The sequence below is a fragment of the Lissotriton vulgaris genome, chromosome 8 (assembly GCF_964263255.1).
Source record: "Lissotriton vulgaris chromosome 8, aLisVul1.2, whole genome shotgun sequence".
In the NCBI taxonomy this organism is placed as follows: Eukaryota; Metazoa; Chordata; class Amphibia; order Caudata; family Salamandridae; genus Lissotriton; species Lissotriton vulgaris.
In genome coordinates, this window is record NC_141696.1 from 1,563,536,625 (window position 1) to 1,563,557,595 (window position 20,971).

Genomic DNA, 20,971 nt, shown 5'->3' on the forward strand with positions numbered 1-20,971 from the left:
CTCGACCTTACCTGTCTCTCGCCGTGGTTACAGCATTGTCTTCCCGCCATCCGTGTCCCGGCGCCTGCGTTCTAAAAGCACCTGCGATGTAATGGCGCCCGCGATGTAAAGTGCGTAGGGAATGCACACGTCGTAACGTCGCTGGCATTGTGACAGCACGCGATGTATACGCATCTGATGCAACGCATGCTTTGCGATGGGTGTTCCCCCTTCATGTCTACATACTTAAAACACGTATGGACTGAGTGTGGAGTGACTTATACGTTCACTACCTAGACCATCCACAAATGGATGGGCTTGTTGAAAGATTTAAAAAGACCCTAAAAGGTAGATTAGTAGACTCCCTGAAAAGCTTATAAGGAGATGGGATGTCTTGCTGCCATTCCTGCTTTTTACTTACAGAGATGCCAGAAAAGTGAGTTATGGTTTCCCCTTTTGAACGCTTGTTGGAACCCTGAACGGGGACCATTGTGTCTTGTGAAGGAAAGATGAGAGAGACCTCTCAAAGAACTGAAAAAGGATATTGTGGATTATGTGCTTAGCTTTTGTTCCAGGATGGCTGAGTACATGTAAAAAGCAAGCAAACACCTTGAACCCAGCATCTTCTATGCGGACGACACCCAGCTGATCCTCTCCCTCACCAAAGAACCCACTGTCACCAGGAACAACTTCCACAAAGGAATAAAAGCAGTCGCCCCCTGGATGAAGGACAGCTGCCAGAACTCAACTTGGACAAGGCTGAAATCCTCATCCTGTGAGCCTCCCCCTCCCCTTGGAATGACTCCTGGTGATCCTCTGCTCTCAGAAGTCCCCGTGCCCCCACGAACCATGCACAAAACCTCAGTATCGTACTGGACTCCTCGCTCACAATGGACCACCAGATAAATTCTGTCTTCTCGGCCTGCTTCAACAAACTCCACTTGTTTTGAAATACCTTCGGTTGGATCCCCACCATCTCCAGGAAGACAGTCACCCATGCCCTCATCAGCAGCAGACTCGACTACAGCAACACACTCTACGTGTGTCACCCAGAAACTCCTCTGAAGGCTCCGGAATGCCCAGAGTGCTGCAGTAAGACTAATCCTCAACATTCCCTGTCACAGCCACATCACTCAACACCTCCGTGACCTTCAAACTCCTCAGCCATTCATACAAGACCCTTCACAATGCGGGATCCGCATACATGAATTACCGCCTCACATTTCACGCACCCAACAGACACCTCTGCTCCGCCCAGCTTTCCCAGGCTACCGTCCCACGAATCCACAAGACCATAAGCAGAGGAATGCCCTTCTCCTACCTCACCTCCAAGACATGGAACACCCTGCCCATAAACCTCAGAAAATCGCAGTCGCTGATGCAATTCAGGACCGACCTCAAGACCTGGCTCTTCGGATGAACTCAGCACTTAGTCTGATCCGCTGCGCCCCCCCTCCCCCCCCCCCCCCCCCACAGTGCCTTGAGACCATCATTGAGTAGCCACGCTTTACAAACCCCGATTGATTGATTGATCTCACATCAGGGTCCTGGCAGATCAGTCTGACTCCAGAGTCAAAGAAAAGTCATCATTCTCAACCACAAATGGGCACTATCAGTTCACTGTGGTGCCCTTTGGAATATTGAATGCTCCTGCCACCTTCCAAAGGCTGGTGAACAAAGTCCTTGCTGGGCTGAAGCCCTTTATCGCAGCTCATCTTGATAGCATTGCTGTCTTTAGCTCCACCTGGCAGGATCAGCACCCACCTTTGAGAGATCTTGAAGGCCTCACCATCAAGGAAATCAAGTGCCAGAAAGGGCAGGGTACAGGTGTTTACTTCGACCACGTTGTAGGAGGATGTTGCAAAGTCATCCTGTGCCCTGGGCACCCCTATATTTTTGCTGACTGGTACTGGTGGTAACTAACGCTCACTGAACCTTGGCTCTGAATAACCAGGGCTAGTGATAACCTAAAACACTTAGGACCTCATTTACAAGAAAGTGCCACAGCGCGGCACCACAGGTCCTTTGGCTGCATAACGCTGCAGCATTTTGAAGCACAGGGATGCGTCATATCTACAATGATATGACGGATCCCTTTGATCTCTCCTGCACTGGCGCACAATTAGCTGCAAAGCTCTGATGCAGGCACCCTTGCACCATGGTGCAAGGGTGCCTGCATTACAGGGATGATTGTTTATGTGCAGGAAGATGTCCCTTCCTGCACACAAACAATCTGAAATTGTGTTTTTCAACTTCTATGTGTGCTGCCTTAAGCACACATAAAACTTGTAAAACATAATTTTTCTTAATGATTGTTTTTGTGCAGGAAGGGACACCTTCCTGCACAGAGACAATCATAAGAGACAATTTCCTCATTCTGAGTGTGCTGCAGCTCTGCTGCTTGGAACTGAGAGAAGGATTGCAAAGCTGGAAACAAGATGTGCACCATCAGGCTCTGCATTCAGACTGACTGCTCCTGAGGCATTTTATGGAAACTGCAGCTCTTTGGATGTACCTTGCTTCAAGAGGAATAAAGAGTGGAGTCCCTGCAAGCTACAGGTTAACAGAGCTCACCTGGACCCTCGCCACCAAGAGTGCGTCCAGTGGATTTGTGAGAGTTTTGTCCCGGTACATTATGGGAATTGTGGTCCTAAACTCTCCAGGACCACCTTGGAGCTTCCAGACCCTTGGATTGTGCTATGATCCTTTTGGACCCTTAAGAGGAACTTCAAGAAGAAGTTCCAGAAGTTTGAAAAAGTTTGGAGCAACTTTGGAAAAAGCTCCATAAGGTGACTAAGTGCTAGAAATGTAAATTCTTTAAAAATGCCTATCTCCAGTTCCATTAATTGGATTTTTGATGTTCTAGTGTCATTTCAAATATAAAAATATTTACTATTTTTATAAATTTGTGTGGCTTTCTTTGTGTTGTGTCTTAATTATGTACTGAATTGGTGTTTTTAAATGTTTTACATACCTGTCTCTGACGCTAAGACTGCCTGCTCGCAGCCAAGCTTCCCAGGGTTGAGCGGTTGAGCATGGGAATAATTTATTGAGACCTGTCCTGAGCCCTAGACTGTGTTAGCGGCCTTATTTCCAGGGATAGATGTATATATGCCACTAATAATAACCCACTTTCCAACACTGGAGCCCAAGTTCAATCCAAGATCTAGACTATTCTGGACGGCGAGGCTCCAACCACCCAGACTCACGTCAGGACCTTCCTTAGCTTGACTGAGTACTACAGGAGGTTTGTGACAGGTATTGGTCCATTGCATCCCCCCGCTACAGAACTGACCTCCACAAAGATGCCAAAAAAGGTCAACTGGGCAGTGGTCTATCAAAAGGCTTTTGACACCCTGAAGGAAACAATGTGCTCAGCACCCATTCTAAACGCTACAGGCTACACCAAGCAGTTCATAGTGAAGACCGATGCCTCTGAACATGGGATAGGAGCGGTCCTGTCCCAGACCAATGATGAAGGCTAAGACCAGCCTGCTGCTTTTATAAGCGGGTGGTTACTCCCTAGGGAGCAGCTTTGGAGCGTCTTTGAGAGGGAGGCCTTTGCTGTGGTTTGATGCCTGAAGAAGCTGAGACCATACTTGTTTGGTTCTCACATCCTAGTTCAAATGGACCACAGGCCTTTTGGATGGATAATGCAAATGAAAGGTGAAAATCCCAAACTGTTAAGGTGGTTCATCTCTCTACACGGAATCAACATTACAGTGGAACAAAGACCTGGGACTGTCAATGCCAATGCAGATGGCCATTCGTGTTTTTCCACTTAGAAGAGGAAGACTCTCTGGGGAAAGGTTGGTCTCATCCTCTTTTATTTGGGGGGTCATGTAGGAAGGTGCCACTTGTTGCCTTCTGTATGAAGTGAGTTTGAAATGAAAGTGCACTGGGTTCCTGCCAACCAGTTTCCCAGTGTCAGATCTCTTTCCTAAAATTGTACCACGACTGGCACAACTTCACCCACTCCTGTAAATCCTTAGTATATGGTACCCCTGGTACCTTGGGCATTGGTACTGAAGAGGGTCCACTGGGGCTCCAGCATTAATTGTGCCACCCCAGAGACCCTTCACCAAGACTATGCTAGCTGCCATTGCAGGCTGCGTGTCCTGGTGCGAGAAAACCAAAGAGTCGACATGGGACACTGCATGAGGTATATGTAAGTCACCCCTACTGCAGGCCTTATAGCCCTAAGGCAGGGTGCTCTATATCCCATGTATGGACATATCTGCATGGGCAGATATACCCCTACAATGTACAGGCCATTCTGAGATATATGTGCATGGGGATTGCATAGAGAGTGCATAGGCTGAATACTTACCATTACGAGTATCCTAGCTCCATGTTGGCCTCAATGTACCCTAAGATGTTTGGTACCAAACATCTTGTCTTAATAAATCCTCACTGATGCTAGTGTTGGGTTTATTAATAAATTCACACAGGAGGCCCTTTAGAGGGTCCTCTTAACACCTACTGTTAAAAACGAACCCAGTATCCAAAAAATACATTGAATGTAGATTTATTGTCAGCACGGCAAAGTAGGTCCTTACAAGTGCAGCTGCAGAGGCAACTGGGAAACAGGAAAGAAAAAAGTGGGAAAAAGTCTTACAGAACACGGAATGTAAGAAGAAAACAAACAGGACGCCGCATGCCGATGCTGGCAGCATCAGAGTGATGTAATAAAGATGGAGGAGAAAACAGGAAAGAAGAAATGTAAAAGCATTTAGAGGAATGTAGCACATCCCCCTCATTAATAAAACAAACCAAAAACAAAAAGACCCCGATGACTATACAAAATCATTAAACTTTTTTGGCAATTGTCTCACGCGGTCAGGAAATTTGACTCTAGAAGCAACGGTTTCTTTATTTTATTCATCACAAACATTTATGGTGGAATGGTTGACTTTACCAGACACGTTACACTTAGAAACAACCTTAAGTGGACATTTAGCTAATATTTAAACATTCCAAGGGCCTCATTTATGAGGTTTTGCCGTAGGGAAGCGCTGTAGGCCTTCCTGCTGCGCTTCCCTACGGCAAAAGAAAAGGGCAGGAATGCAACGTATCTATCAGATTCGGCGCATTCCTGTCCTTTTCCCCTGCGCCGGCGCACAGTGGGCTGCCGTGCGCCAACGCAGGCACCTTTGCACCATGGTGCAAGGGTGCCTGCTCTGTGGGGATGATTATTTTTGTACAGGAAGGGAAACCTTTCTGTTCAAAAATAATCACAAGAGGCTTTTCCTCTTTCTATGTGTGCTGCAGAATGTGACCCATTTGTCATTAACCCTTTCTGCACTTTTGTTTTGTTTCATTGCAACTCTTTTTGCTGTATCATGCACACATTCTTTTAACATTTTCTCACTAGATTCGCCTTTATTGCATTCCCTAACAATGCGATCTATGAACTTATCCATGCCTGGCCACCAAAAGAAACTTCTGACCAACCGTTTCATAGACGAGATGCCAGGATGACTTTTATGAGCTATATTAAGTATGATATCTTGCATGCCTTTAGGAGGAATACACTTTCCTGATCTAAATAACAAACTTACTTCTAATTCTAGTTCTTCTCAGATGTTAAACAAAGGAAACAAAGCAAAAGCGAAGAGTAAGACACTGGGGGCCGATTCACAGAACTAATCTGAGACAAAATATGAAACTTACTACTTCTGGTATTCAAAGAAGGCACTTACGTTTTTTGGTATTCACAGAAACCACTTACAACTCCTAATTTTACATCCGCATTCGGGCCGTAATCTCCACACCCGGACTGGACTCTCCGCACCCGGACCGTACTCTCCGGATCGAGCCCGATAAAGTGTAATTAATGGACTGGAATGCATTTTTTACAAAACGGAACATTAGAAACGTGTGATAAATTGTAGAGGTCTAAAAAATAGTGTGGGCAGGGAAAAGGGTACGGCCAGACACTACATCATAACCCAGAAATGTTTGCTTCTTTGCATTATGACACATGCAGTACACAGTTTGCGCTCCTCTCAGTGTTGGCTGCAGTGTCAACAATACAGTCAACACTTATAGGAGAGCAAATTATACCATGATACAAAGGAGCTAGCTTTTCTGAGTTTCTGGGTTATGGTGTAGTGTCTGGTTAGGGCAAAACCACGGCCCTCGTCGTACTGGAGCTCTTGGCGGTCTTCAACACCATCTCCTGGCAGCCGGTGCTAGGTCCTCATCTGGATCCACTCCTTCCTCACTGGCAGAGGTTATGCCCCATTGTACCTCTCGAAACTGACATAGATCAGCTGAGAAGTACCCCAGGGCTCCTCCCTCAGCCCTACCCTTTTCAACATCTACATGGCCCCCTCGCGTCCATCGTCGGGACCGCGTTGTAATGGAATACGATGTAGCGCATTCATTGTACAGAATACCTCCTGATAAGAAGCACCATCACAGAAGAACAAGACTCCATCACAAGTACAGCTCTCCACCAGACTCCTGAAGGAAGAGAGGCAGAGGACAGGACGCACCATCGGAAGAGAGCAAGACTCCATCACAAGAACAGCTCTCCACCGGACCCCAGAAGGAAGCTAGGCAGAGGATAGGACGCACCATCAGAGGAGAACAAGACTCCATCACAAGAACAGCACCCACTCGACCCCAGAAGGAAGAGAGGCAGAGGACAGGACGCACCATCAGAGAAGAACAAGACTCCATCACAAGAACAGCTCTCCATCGGACCCCAGAAGGAAGAGAGGCAGAGGATAGGACGCACCATCAGAGGAGAACAAGACTCCATCACAAGAACAGCACCCACTCGACCCCAGAAGGAAGAGAGGCAGAGGACAGGACGCACCATCAGAGAAGAACAAGACTCCATCACAAGAACAGCTCTCCACCGGACCCCAGAAGGAAGAGAGGCAGAGGATAGGACGCACCATCAGAGGAGAACAAGACTCCATCACAAGAACAGCTCCCACTCGACCCCAGAAGGAAGAGAGGCAGAGGACAGGACGCACCATCGGAAGAGAACAAGACTCCATCACAAGAACTGCTCCCACTCGACCCCAGAAGGAAGAGAGGCAGAGGACAGGACGCACCATCAGAGAAGAACAAGACTCCATCACAAGAACAGCTCCCACTCGACCCCAGAAGGAAGAGAGGCAGAGGACAGGACGCACCATCAGAGGAGAACAAGACTCCATCACAAGAACAGCTCCCACTTGACCCCAGAAGGAAGAGAGGCAGAAGACAGGACGCACCATCAGAGGAGAACAAGACTCCATCACAAGAACAGCTCTCCACCGGACCCCAGAAGGAAGAGAGGCAGAGGACAGGACGCACCATCAGAGAAGAACAAGACTCCATCACAAGAACAGCTCCCACTCAACCCCCGAAGGAAGAGAGGCAGAGGACAGGACGCACCATCGGAAGAGAGCAAGACTCCATCACAAGAACAGCTCTCCACCGGACCCCAGAAGGAAGAGAGGCAGAGGATAGGACGCACCATCAGAGGAGAACAAGACTCCATCACAAGAACAGCACCCACTCAACCCCAGAAGGAAGAGAGGCAGAGGACAGGACGCACCATCAGAGAAGAACAAGACTCCATCACAAGAACAGCTCTCCACCGGACCCCAGAAGGAAGAGAGGCAGAGGATAGGACGCACCATCAGAGGAGAACAAGACTCCATCACAAGAACAGCTCCCACTCGACCCCAGAAGGAAGAGAGGCAGAGGACAGGACGCACCATCGGAAGAGAACAAGACTCCATCACAAGAACTGCTCCCACTCGACCCCAGAAGGAAGAGAGGCAGAGGACAGGACGCACCATCAGAGAAGAACAAGACTCCATCACAAGAACCGCTCCCACTCGACCCCAGAAGGAAGAGAGGCAGAGGACAGGACGCACCATCAGAGGAGAACAAGACTCCATCACAAGAACAGCTCCCACTTGACCCCAGAAGGAAGAGAGGCAGAGGACAGGACGCACCATCAGAGGAGAACAAGACTCCATCACAAGAACAGCTCTCCACCGGACCCCAGAAGGAAGAGAGGCAGAGGACAGGAGTCACCATCAGAGGAGAACAAGACTCCATCACAAGAACAGCTCCCACTCGACCCATAGAAGGAAGAGAGGCAGAGGACAGGACGCACCATCGGAAGAGAACAAGACTCCATCACAAGAACTGCTCCCACTCGACCCCAGAAGGAAGAGAGGCAGAGGACAGGACGCACCATCAGAGAAGAACAAGACTCCATCACAAGAACCGCTCCCACTCGACCCCAGAAGGAAGAGAGGCAGAGGAGAGGACGCACCATCAGAGGAGAACAAGACTCCATCACAAGAACAGCTCCCACTTGACCCCAGAAGGAAGAGAGGCAGAGGACAGGACGCACCATCAGAGGAGAACAAGACTCCATCACAAGAACAGCTCTCCACCGGACCCCAGAAGGAAGAGAGGCAGAGGACAGGAGACACCATCAGAGGAGAACAAGACTCCATCACAAGAACAGCTCCCACTCGACCCCAGAAGGAAGAGAGGCAGAGGACAGGACGCACCATCGGAAGAGAACAAGACTCCATCACAAGAACTGCTCCCACTCGACCCCAGAAGGAAGAGAGGCAGAGGACAGGACGCACCATCAGAGAAGAACAAGACTCCATCACAAGAACCGCTCCCACTCAACCCCAGAAGGAAGAGAGGCAGAGGACAGGACGCACCATCAGAGGAGAACAAGACTCCATCACAAGAACAGCTCCCACTTGACCCCAGAAGGAAGAGAGGCAGAGGACAGGACGCACCATCAGAGGAGAACAAGACTCCATCACAAGAACAGCTCCCACTTGACCCCAGAAGGAAGAGAGGCAGAGGACAGGACGCACCATCAGAGGAGAACAAGACTCCATCACAAGAACTGCTCCCACTCGACCCCAGAAGGAAGAGAGGCAGAGGACAGGACGCACCATCGGAGGAGAACAAGACTCCATCACAGGAGCAGCTCCCACTCGACCCCAGAAAGAAGAGAGGCAGAGGACAGGACGCACCATCAGAGGAGAACAAGACTCGATCACAAGAACAGCTCCCACTCGACCCCAGAAGGAAGAGAGGCAGAGGACAGGACGCACCATCAGAGGAGAACAAGACTCCATCACAGGAGCAGCTCCCACTGGACCCCAAAGGAAGAGAGGCAGAGGACAGAACGCACCATCAGAGGAGAACAAGACTCCATCACAGGAGCAGCTCCCACTCGACCCCAGAAGGAAGAGAGGCAGAGGACAGAACGCACCATCAGAGAAGAACAAGACTCCATCACAAGAACAGCTCTCCACCGGACCCCAGAAGGAAGAGAGGCAGAGGATAGGAGACACCATCAGAGGAGAACAAGACTCCATCACAGGAGCAGCTCCCACTGGACCCCAGAAGGAAGAGAGGCAGAGGATAGGACGCACCATCAGAGGAGAACAAGACTCCATCACAAGAACAGCTCCCACTCGACCCCAGAAGGAAGAGAGGCAGAGGACAGGACGCACCATCGGAAGAGAACAAGACTCCATCACAAGAACTGCTCCCACTCGACCCCAGAAGGAAGAGAGGCAGAGGACAGGACGCACCATCAGAGAAGAACAAGACTCCATCACAAGAACCGCTCCCACTCTACCCCAGAAGGAAGAGAGGCAGAGGACAGGACGCACCATCAGAGGAGAACAAGACTCCATCACAAGAACAGCTCCCACTTGACCCCAGAAGGAAGAGAGGCAGAGGACAGGACGCACCATCAGAGGAGAACAAGACTCCATCACAAGAACAGCTCCCACTTGACCCCAGAAGGAAGAGAGGCAGAGGACAGGACGCACCATCAGAGGAGAACAAGACTCCATCGCAAGAACTGCTCCCACTCGACCCCAGAAGGAGAGGCAGAGGACAGGACGCACCATCGGAGGAGAACAAGACTCCATCACAGGAGCAGCTCCCACTCGACCCCAGAAGGAAGAGAGGCAGAGGACAGAACGCACCATCAGAGGAGAACAAGACTCCATCACAGGAGCAGCTCCCACTCGACCCCAGAAGGAAGAGAGGCAGAGGACAGAACGCACCATCAGAGAAGAACAAGACTCCATCACAGGAGCAGCTCTCCACTGGACCCCCGAAGGAAGAGAGGCAGAGGACAGGACGCACCATCAGAAGAGAGAAAAGACTCCATCACAAGAACCGCTCCCACTGGGCCCCAGAAGGAAGAGAGGCAGAGGACAGGACGCACCATCAGAGGAGAACAAGACTACATCACAAGAGCAGCTCCCACTGGACCCCAGAAGGAAGAGAGGCAGAGGAAAGGACGCACCATCGGAGGAGAACAAGACTCCATCACAGGAGCAGCTCCCACTCGACCTCAGAAGGAAGAGAGACAGAGGACAGGACGCACCATCAGAGGAGAGCAAGACTCCATCACAAGAACAGCTCCCACTCAACCCCAGAAGGAAGAGAGGCAGAGGATAGGACGCACCATCAGAGAAGAAGACTCCATCACAGGAGCAGCTCTCACTGGACCCCAGAAGACAAGCAGAAGAGAGGCCAAAGAACATCTGGAGGCGTCCTTCACTGCTGCCCTGCCTGCCAGTTGGCATTACGGGCAGTAAGTAAATAAAGAAGGCAGAAATGGAAAGGGAAGGTGAGTGGTGGAGAGGGGGGTGAAGAGTGGGCACGTGGATGGGGGATCTGCAAAGCACTGGGCAGAAAGCGGAGTAATGGCTGATGCAGAAGAAAGTGAAGTGAACCGGAAACCAGGAGCTGGTGTTCATCTTACATTAGATACAAATCCTTACTACCAATGTTGGACCGGCCTCGTGGCGTGGCCCGACCCCTCCCCGCATGGCGGGTCCCGGACTACTGCTACCCCTGTTCCCCGGACAAGAGCCGCACCTTCAGCCCTCCGGGTCACCCCTAGCTCTTCCCCGACGGAACTCAGACTCGCATCCGCAACCTTCTCGGCTGGCCCGGGCCCTTTCCCGAATCACCGTCCCCGGCCCAGCCGCCATCTTGGACCCTCCACGACCAGGCCTCGTGGCCTCGGGTCGACCTCCACCTCAGGCCCAGCCAAGCCCCGACATCGAGGCACCACCATACACCCAGGGGGTAACGAGACCACCTGGCGAGTCATTGGGAGAAGGAGTGTCGATGGCTACCCTCCGCCTGGTTTTGATCGCCCCCAGCCTCCATGGGTGCTGGCTCCACCCCCCTGCTGGGTGTCTGGACTCCCTCATCCCGGACCCCCCGACCTCCAAGTGCGAGGGTCCGGACATCAAAGGGCGCCAGACCTATAACTGGAGTAGCTCCAAAGCAGGAAGGCAGTTGTATCCTGGAGTCGAGAGACACCTAGACGAACTCATCCTTGGAGGCCTGCTGGTGCTGCCGCGGCTCCTCTTCGTGAACCATCTTTGAAGGCCTGCTGGCGCTGCCGCGGCTCATCCTCGTGAACTATCCTTGAAGGCCTGCTTGCGCTGCCGCGGCTCATCTTCGTGAACCATCTTTGAAGGCCTGCTGGTGCTGCCGCGGCTCATCCTCGTGAACCATCTTTGAAGGCCTGCTGGCGCTGCCGCGGCTCATCCTCGTTAACCATCTTTGAAGGCCTGCTGTTGCTGCCGCGGCTCATCCTCGTGATCTATCCTTGAAGGCCTGCTGGCGCTGCCGCGGCTCATCCTCGTGAACCATCTTTGAAGGCCTGCTGGCGCTGCCGCGGCCCCTACCTGAGAACCCTCCAGCTCGAGGATTGAGAGCTGTACGCCAGATACCCCTGTACCAGACCGGTACCGAGACTGTCCCGCTACCCCTTTTCCCCCAGAGACTAGAATTGAAGGGATCACAGTATCCTGTTCTTGCTGTATCGTCAAGTATAACCTGCTTAAGAATACCGATAAAAGTGTGCAGAACCTATCTTTGTGTGGCGTCCATCTGTGGGGGGGTAGTTACTCGTCCGTACGATCTAAGGAGAGGGCCCTCGCCAGGAGGCCTCTCCCCCTTGCTCGGCCGACCCTCAGGGTCCCCGTCTAACAACCAAGCACTGGTAAAGACAATAGGTCTGGTGTGTGGCAAGTGTACGTGTTTGCTGTTGCAAAATGGATTTCAATTGATTAAAGAAAATGTAAATAGAAGTACCTGGATACTATAGAGGCCCAAGTGTGTCGAGGACGGACATGTAGTCTGTTTTAGGCCACGCCCTTAACTACACAGGTCAAGGACATCATGAAGGATTGGTAGATATGCTTCTTTGGCAATGCCCCCTTCAAGTTCAAGTTCAAGTTTAGAATTTGTATAGCACACTACTCACCCAGAGGGTCTCAAGGCGCTTGAGGGAGGGGGGGGGGTACTTTACTTATCGAATATCCAAGTTCTTAGTTGTTTTCTGAAGGAGAGGTGGTTCTGTGTAAGGCGGAGGTAGGTGGGGAGAGAATTCCAGGTCTTGGCTGCTAAGTAGGAGAAGGATCTTTCCCCCATGGTGGATCTTTGGATTCGTGGAATTGCGGCGAGGGCTTGGTTGGACGATCGTAGTTGGCGGGTGGGGTGTAAAAGGACAGGCGTGTGTTGAGGTATTCGGGTCCTAGGTCGTAGAGGGCTTTGTGTGCGTGGGTGAGGAGACGGAACGTTATTATCTTGTTAACGGGGAGCCAGTGGAGGTCTTTCAGGTGACCGGAAATGTGAGCTTGGCGGGGGATGTCTAGGATGAGTCTGGCTGAGGCGTTTTGGATGTGTTGGAGTTTTTTCTGTAGTTTGGCTGTGGCTCCGGCGTAAAGGGTGTTACCGTAGTCCAGTCGGCTTGTGACCAGTGCATGGGTGACCGTCTTTCCTGTTTCGGTGGGGATCCAACAAAAGATTTTTTTGAGCATACGTAGGATGTTGAAGCATGATGATGAGACGGCGTTGACTTGTCTGGTCATCGAGACGGAGGAGTCCAGGATGAAGCCCAGGTTACGTGCGTGGTCCGTTGGTATGGGTGCGTTTCCCAGGGCCGGTGGCCACCATGAGTCGTCCCAGGCGGAGGGGGATGATCCTAAGATGAGGACTTCCGTTTTGTCCGAGTTCAGTTTTAAACGGCTGTTCTTCATCCACTCGGCTACTTCTTTCATCCCTTCGTGTAGGTTGGTTTTGGCGGTGTTTGGGTCTTTGGTGAGGAAGAGGATCAGCTGGGTGTCGTCTGCGTAGGAGATGATGTTGAGGTTGTGTTGGCGCGCGATGGATGCGAGGGGACTCATGTATACGTTGAAGAGGGTGGGACTGAGTGATGATCCTTGTGGTACGCCGCAGATGACTTTGGTGGCCTCTGATCTAAAAGGGGGAGGCGGACTCTCTGGGTTCTTCCGGCGAGGAACGAGATGATCCAGTCCAATGCTTTTCCTTGTATCCCGAAGTTGCTGAGGCGTTGTATAAGGGTGCTATGACAGACTGTGTCGAAGGCTGCGAAGAGGTCAAGTAGGATGAGGGCGGCTGTTTCTCCGTTGTCCAGTAGAGTTCGAAAGTCGTCTGTGGCTGCGATGAGGGCAGTTTCGGTGCTGTGTTTGGCTCGGAAGCCGGACTGTGATGGGTCAAGGGATTTGTTGGATTCGAGGAAGGCGGCGAGCTGACTGTTGACGGCTTTCTCAATGACTTTGGCAGGGAATGGGAGGAGTGAGATGGGGCGGCAGTTCTTAAGTTCAGTGGGGTCTGCTGTGGGTTTCTTCAGGAGGGCGCTGAGTTCGGCATGTTTCCAGCTTTCCGGGAAGGACGCGGCGTTGAGGGAGCAGTTGATGACGTCTCGGAGATGGGGTGCGATAATGGAGTCTGCTTTGTTGAAAATGTGGTGGGGACATGGGTCGGTTGGCGATCCTGAGTGGATGGAGTTCATCAGGCGGATGGTGTCTTCAGTGGTGATTGGGTTCCAGGCGCAAAGGATGTTGGAGGGGGGTTTAACTTCGGAGGTGGGTGGGGTGGACTGGTCTCCAAAGGTGTTATGTATGTCAGCGATTTTGTTGTGGAAGAACGAGGCTAGAGAGTCGCAGAAGTCTTGGGACGGAGTGATGTCGTTGGTGCCGGCGGTGGGGTTGATAAATTCTTTGACGATGTTGAATAGTTCCTTGCTGTTGTGGGCGTTGTTGTCGAGTCAATCCTTGAATGCTGATTTCTTGGTGGATCGGATCAGTTGGTGGTGTTTGCGGGTGGCGTTCTTGAAGGTGGCCAGGTTGTCAGTGGTTGGGTTTTTTCTCCAGGCTTTCTCGAGGGTGCGACAGATCTTCTTGGATTTCTTAAGGTCATCATTGAACCAGGGGGCTTTTTGCTACCTTGCTTGATTTGATGGTTCTTCAAGGGTGCTAATTCGTCAGCGCTGTGGGTGATCCATTGTGTGAGGTTGGAGGCTGCTTGGTTTGGGTCAGATGATTTGGCAGGAGGGTTTTGGTGAAGCAATGTGAAGAGCTGGTCGGTGGTAATTTTGTTCCAGTTTCTGCGGGGAATTGGTTGTGGGTGGTTGTGGGTCGTAGTCTTTTTGTAGTTGAAGTGAACGCAGCTGTGGTCCATCCAATGGAGAGCTGTGGTGTGATTGAAGGAGATGTGCTTGCTGGAGGTGAAGATTGGGTCGAGCGTGTGCCCGGCATAGTGGGTGGGGGTATCAACTAGTTGTTTAAGTCCGAGATTGGCGAGGTTGTCCAGAAGGGTGCTGGTGTTGCTGTTGTGTTCTTTTCCAGGTGGAAATTGAGGTCTCCCAGTAGAATGTAGTCCTCGGAGGGGAGGGCGTGTGGGCTGATGAAGTCGGTGATGTCTTCGCTGAATTGTGTGCGTGGTCCTGGTGGCCTGTAGATGAGGGTGCCTCTGAGTGTGGTCTTGGGGTCGGTGTGGATCTGGAAGTGAAGGTGTTCGGCGGTTGTAAGGTTATCATCGGAACTGGTCGTGATGCGGAGGGTGTTCTTGTGGACGATGGCGATGCCTCCTCCTGTTTGGTTGATGCGGTCCTTTCGGATGATCTTGTAGCCGTGGCTATGGCGATGTCGGGCGTTGATGAGGCATTCATCCATGTTTCTGTAAGAAAGGCGACGTCCGGTGATGTGGTGTCGAGTAGGTTCCAAAGTTCAATGGCGTGTCTGTGGACCGAGCGGGTGTTGAGCAGGATGCATTTCAGGTGGTTAGTGTTGGAGCTCTGTTTGGAGTTTGTGGATTTGGTGTGGGTCCTGATGCAGTCAAACTTGCAGGAGTGGCAGGTGAAGGGTCCATGGGTGTGTCCTGGGGCGGCTTGGTAGCAGTTTGGGAGTCGGCCGGTGTTGAGTGTTGAGAGGGTAGCGGCATCGTACGTTATGTGGGAGGAGTGGGTTGTGTCGAGACCTGGGGTCTGGCGCTGGGCGCGGTCCAGGCGCGGACGGGCGTAGACGGGCTTACCTTTGGCGCACCTTCGGCGCGCATGGGGCGCGTCCGCAGCGCGTGAACGCTGCGCGCAAGTACATCTGACATAAGTGGATAGTGGAGGGGGCGGAGCGAGGGAGGAGCAGCTGGGAGGCAGGAGCGGGGTGGAGAGACGGGCTGGAGGCACAACAACAAAATGGCAGCAACAACAAAAGCCAAACAGGACGAGATTGGGGCACGATGTGAAATATAGCTAAGGGCAGTGTCACCGGCACAATCAGGCACTAATTAATATTAGCAAGCAGTGCAGCGCTACGATAATACACAGGCACAACTAATTTCAAAGCAATGCGAGCAGTGCACAATTACTTCTTGGCCGCAGTGAGTGAAAAAGCGCTACAATACTGAGTGGGCACAAAATAATAACAAGGCAATTAATTACAAGGCAATGCACAAGATCGTTTTTGGCAGCAGTGGGGAAAAGCACTACGATACCCAGGAGACCAGGGAGGAGCGACCGCTTCTGAACGAGTCAGGACGGTCACAGCGCTTCAAGGGAAGAGTCCTGTAGAATCTCACCCTCCAGCACATGCAGGAAGGAGGGTAGAGTCCTGACGAATCTCACCCTCCAGCACGTGCAGGAGGGAAAAGTCCTGCAGAATCTCACCCTCCAGCACATGCAGGTAGGAAGGTAGAGTCCTGCAGAATCTCACCCTCCAGCACGTGCAGGAGGGAAGAGTCATGCAGAATCTCACCTTCCAGCACGTGCAGGAAGGAGGGTAGAGTCCTGCAGAATCTCACCCTCCAGCACGCACAGGAGGGAAGAGTCCTGCAGAATCTCACCCTCCAGCACGTGAAGGAGGGAAGAGTCCTGCAGAATCTCACCCTCCAGCACATGCAGGAGGGAAGAGTCATGCAAAATCTCACCCTCCAGCACGTGCAGGAGGGAAGAGTCCTGCAGAATCTCACCCTCCAGCACGTGAAGGAGGGAAGAGTCCTGCAGAATCTCACCCTCCAGCACGTGCAGGAGGGAAGAGTCATGCAGAATCTCACCCTCCAGCAGGTGCAGGAAGGAGGGTAGAGTCCTGCAGAATCTCACCCTCCAGCACGTGCAGGAGGGAAGAGTCCTGCAAAATCTCACCCTCCAGCACGTGAAGGAGGGAAGAGTCCTGCAGAATCTCACCCTCCAGCACGTGCAGGAGGGAAGAGTCCTGCAGAATCTCACCCTCCAGCACATGCAGGAGGGTAAAGTCCTGCAGAATCTCACCCTCCCACCAAGGACATAATTACTCACTCCCCCCATAAAGCCGCCCTTCTGCTATCTCCAGCCCCGCACCTGACTCTCTCACACAAGGTGAAGGCTCCCTCCTCCCTCGAGCGCCATCTGACGCAATCTTTCCGTTTCTGCCTTTATCTCCTTTTTTACGCATATTTACAGTCTTGTTTGTTGCGTAATCAGAGGCAGGTGTTTCCACGAGCCCTCTCTCACCTGCCCAGAGGCACACGGTGGCAGCCTGTTGATTACAAAGATTAATTACTTCGCCAATGATTCCACACATGCCGGGGCAGCCCCTTGGGACACTTTTGCGCTGCCGTGGAGTTACTTTTGTGACGCAGTGGCGCCGTAAAAGTTGCGGCTGATTTACAATGTGACGCAACTAGGGAGATTTTTCATGTTGTAAAGCCCTGCCTCACATTATACCTGCAACAGGTATAATGTATGCAGGGTGTGCGTTCCCTTGCAGGAAACCCTCTCGGACGCCATTGCATCAAAACCTTACTCCTGCTTGAAGACAGCGTACGGAGGGACGCAGTGTAGTGCGAATAGGCCTCAACCTTCATTGCTGGAGCTGTGTTGTGCTTGCGACATGACTCCAGCAATGCGTGACTTTTGGGCCGACAGATGCATCAGAATTTCTGCCGCATCTGTCAATCCTCGAGCCATGGTGCGCCTATTGTAAATACGGTGCATCCATAGTGGCGCAAGGGATTCTCAGGGTGGAGCAGGGAAAGTGATGCATCTCTACAGGTGCCTCACTTTCCTGTAAATCTGCCCCGTAGTGTTTGGATAATCCGTGGGTGTCTCCTCCGCGCATCTGCCAAGCTGCGGGTGCGCCCTCTGTCCGCTCTCAGAGAAGACACACCCACCTGGGCACTCACAGAGAGAGCAGTGAGAGGCCAGAGAGGGGGCAGTGACTGCAGAGAGACAGCAGGGATGTGTGCAGAGAGAGGGCAGTGAGAGGGCAGAGAGGGCAGTGAGAGGGCAGTGAGGTGTGCAGAAAGGGCAGTGAGAGGCAGTGGGAGGGCTGTGAGAGGGCAGAGAGGGGGCAGTGACTGCAGAGAGAGAGCAGGGATGTGTGCAGAGAGAGGGCAGTGAGAGGGTAGAGGGCAGTGAGAGGGCAGTGAGGTGTGCAGAAAGGGCAGTGAGAGGCAGTGGGAGGGCTGTGAAAGGGCAGAGAGGGGGCAGTGACTGCAGAGAGAGAGCAGGGATGTGTGCAGAGAGAGGGCAGTGAGAGGGTAGAGAGTGTAGTGAGAGGGCAGTGAGGTGTGCAGAGAGAGGCCAGTGACATGTTCAGAGATAGGGCAGTGATGTGCCCCGTGCAGATAGCGGAGGGGGCGCCATCCATGGCGCCCGGGGCAGGACCGGGGGGAGGAGTCTAAGAAGATGGCGGGTCGCAATGACCTCCTCACCCAGTGGTGGAAATTTATCAGTTAAAAAGGTGAGTACTCAAGACATTGTGAGTGCAGCGTTTGTAGGGCAGCGCTTGTAAGTGCAGCGGTTGTGAGGGCAGCACATGTGAGGGCAGCACATGTGAGGGCAGCACATGTGAGGGCAGCGCTTGTGAGGGCAGCTCGTGTGAGGGCAGCGCTTGTGAGTGCAGCGCATCTGAGTGGAGCGCTTGTGAGGTCAGCGCTTGTGAGGGCAGCACATGTGAGGGCAGCACATGTGAGGGCAGCACATGGGAGGGCAGCGCTTGTGAGGGCAGCTCATGTGAGGGCAGCGCTTGTGAGTGCAGCGCATCTGAGTGGAGCGCTTGTGAGGGCAGCGCTTGTGAGGTCAGCGCTTGTGAGGGCAGCGCTTGTGAGGGCAGCACATGTGAGGGCAGCGCTTGTGAGTGCAGCGCATCTGAGTGGAGCGCTTGTGAGGGCAGCACTTGTGAGGTCAGCGCTTGTGAGGGCAGCACATGTGAGGGCAGCACATGTGAGGGCAGCACATGTGACGGCAGCGCTTGTGAGGGCAGCTCATGTGAGGGCAGCACTTGTGAGTGCAGCGCATCTGAGTGGAGCGCTTGTGAGGGCAGCGCTTGTGAGGTCAGCGCTTGTGAGGGCAGCGCTTGTGAGTGCAGCGCATCTGAGTGGAGCGCTTGTGAGGGCAGCGCTTGTGAGGTCAGCGCTTGTGAGGGCAGCGCTTGTGAGTGCAGCTCATGTGAGGGCAGCGCTTGTGAGTGCAGCGCATCTGAGTGGAGCGCTTGTGAGGGCAGGGCTTGTGAGGTCAGCGCTTGTGAGGGCAGCACATGTGAGGGCAGCACATGTGCGGGCAGCGCTTGTGAGGGCAGCTCATGTGAGGGCAGCGCTTGTGAGTGCAGCGCATCTGAGTGGAGTGCTTGTGAGGGCAGTGCTTGTGAGGTCAGCGCTTGTGAGAGCAGCACATGTGAGGGCAGCACATGTGAGGGCAGCGCTTGTGAGGGCAGCTCATGTGAGGGCAGCGCTTGTGAGTGCAGCGCATCTGAGTGGAGTGCTTGTGAGGGCAGCGCTTGTGAGGTCAGCGCTTGTGAGAGCAGCACATGTGAGGGCAGACTGATCTGGGTTTAATCCATCACCGTTCTTTAGCCCACTCTGCCACCCCAGTTCAGACATGGCCATATGCAAATCAGTCTGACCCTGTGCCTCATGGGAACAGTCCAGCCCAAACTGCCAAGCCATGCCTTCCCTGGACCGGAAACAAGCATCCTGGGACTGGTTTCTGGCATTCCAGCCGTCTTCAGCCCAGCTGGCTTGAATCCAGTGGCAAAGTGAGCAAAGGACTCACGTCTGAGCATACCCTGCCACACTTATAGCGGCCAAAAGCGGTACAGTAGGGGGTGGTGATGGACGGAGCATCTGAATCAATCAAACACTCATACCCAGTCAAAAGATCTGGGTTTAATCCATCACCGTTCTTTAGCCCACTCTGCCTCCCCAGTTTAGACATGGCCATATGCAAATCAGTCTGACCCTGTGCCTCATGGGAACAGTCCAGCCCGAACTGCCAAGCCATGCCTTCCCTGGACCGGAAACAAGCATCCTGGGACTGGTTTCTGGCATTCCAGCCGTCTTCAGCCCAGCTGGCTTGAATCCAGTGGCAAAGTGAGCAAAGGACTCACGTCTGAGCATACCCTGCCACACTTATAGCGGCCAAAAGCGGTACAGTAGGGGGTGGTGATGGACGGAGCATCTGAATCAATCAAACACTCATACCCAGTCAAAAGATCTGGGTTTAATCCATCACCGTTCTTTAGCCCACTCTGCCTCCCCAGTTTAGACATGGCCATATGCAAATCAGTCTGACCCTGTGCCTCATGGGAACAGTCCAGCCCGAACTGCAAAGCCATGCCTTCCCTGGACCGGAAACAAGCTTCCGAGGACCGGTTTCTGGCATTCCAGCCGTCTTCAACCAGGCGTGCTTGAATCCAGTGGCAAAGAGAGAAAGGGACTCACGTCTGAGCATACCCTGCCACACTTATGGCGGCCAAAAGCGGTGCAAAAGGGGGTGGTGATGGACGGAGCATCTGAACCAATCAAACACTCACACCCAGTCAAAATATCTGGGTTTAATCCATCACTGTTCTTTAGCCCTCTCTGCCTCCCCAGTTTAGACATGGCCATATGCAAATCAGTCTGACCCTGTGCCTCATGGGAACAGTCCAGCCCGAACTGCCAAGCCATGCCTTCCCTGGACCGGAAACAAGCTTCCGAGGACCGGTTTCTGGCATTCCAGCCGTCTTCAACCAGGCGTGCTTGAATCCAGTGGCAAAGAGAGCAATTGACTCACGTCTGAGCATACCCTGCCACACTTATGGCGGCCAAAAGCGGTACAAAAGGGGGTGGTGATGGACGGAGCATCTGAACCAATCAAACACTCACACCCAGTCAAAAGATCTGGGTTTAACCCATCACTGTTCTTTAGCCCACTCTGCCTCCCCAGTTTAGACATGGCCATATGCAAATCAGTCTGACCCTGTGCCTCATGGGAACAGTCCAGCCCGAACTGCCAAGCCATGCCTTCCCTGGACCGGAAACAAGCTTCCGAGGACCGGTTTCTGGCATTCCAGCCGTCTTCAGCCAGGCTTGCTTGAATCCAGTGGCAAAGTGAGCAAGGGACTCACGTCTGAGCATACCCTGCCACACTTATGGCGGCCAAAAGCGGTACAGTAGGGGGTGGTGATGGACGGAGCATCTGAATCAATCAAACACTCACACCCAGTCAAAAGATCTGGGTTTAATCCATCACCGTTCTTTAGCCCACTCTGCCACCCCAGTTCAGACATGGCTATATGCAAATCAGTCTGACCCTGTGCCTCAATGGAACAGTCCAGCCCGAACTGCCAAGCCATGTCTTCCCTGGACCAGAAACAAGCATCCTGGGACTGGTTTCGGGCATTCCAGCCGTCTTCAGCCC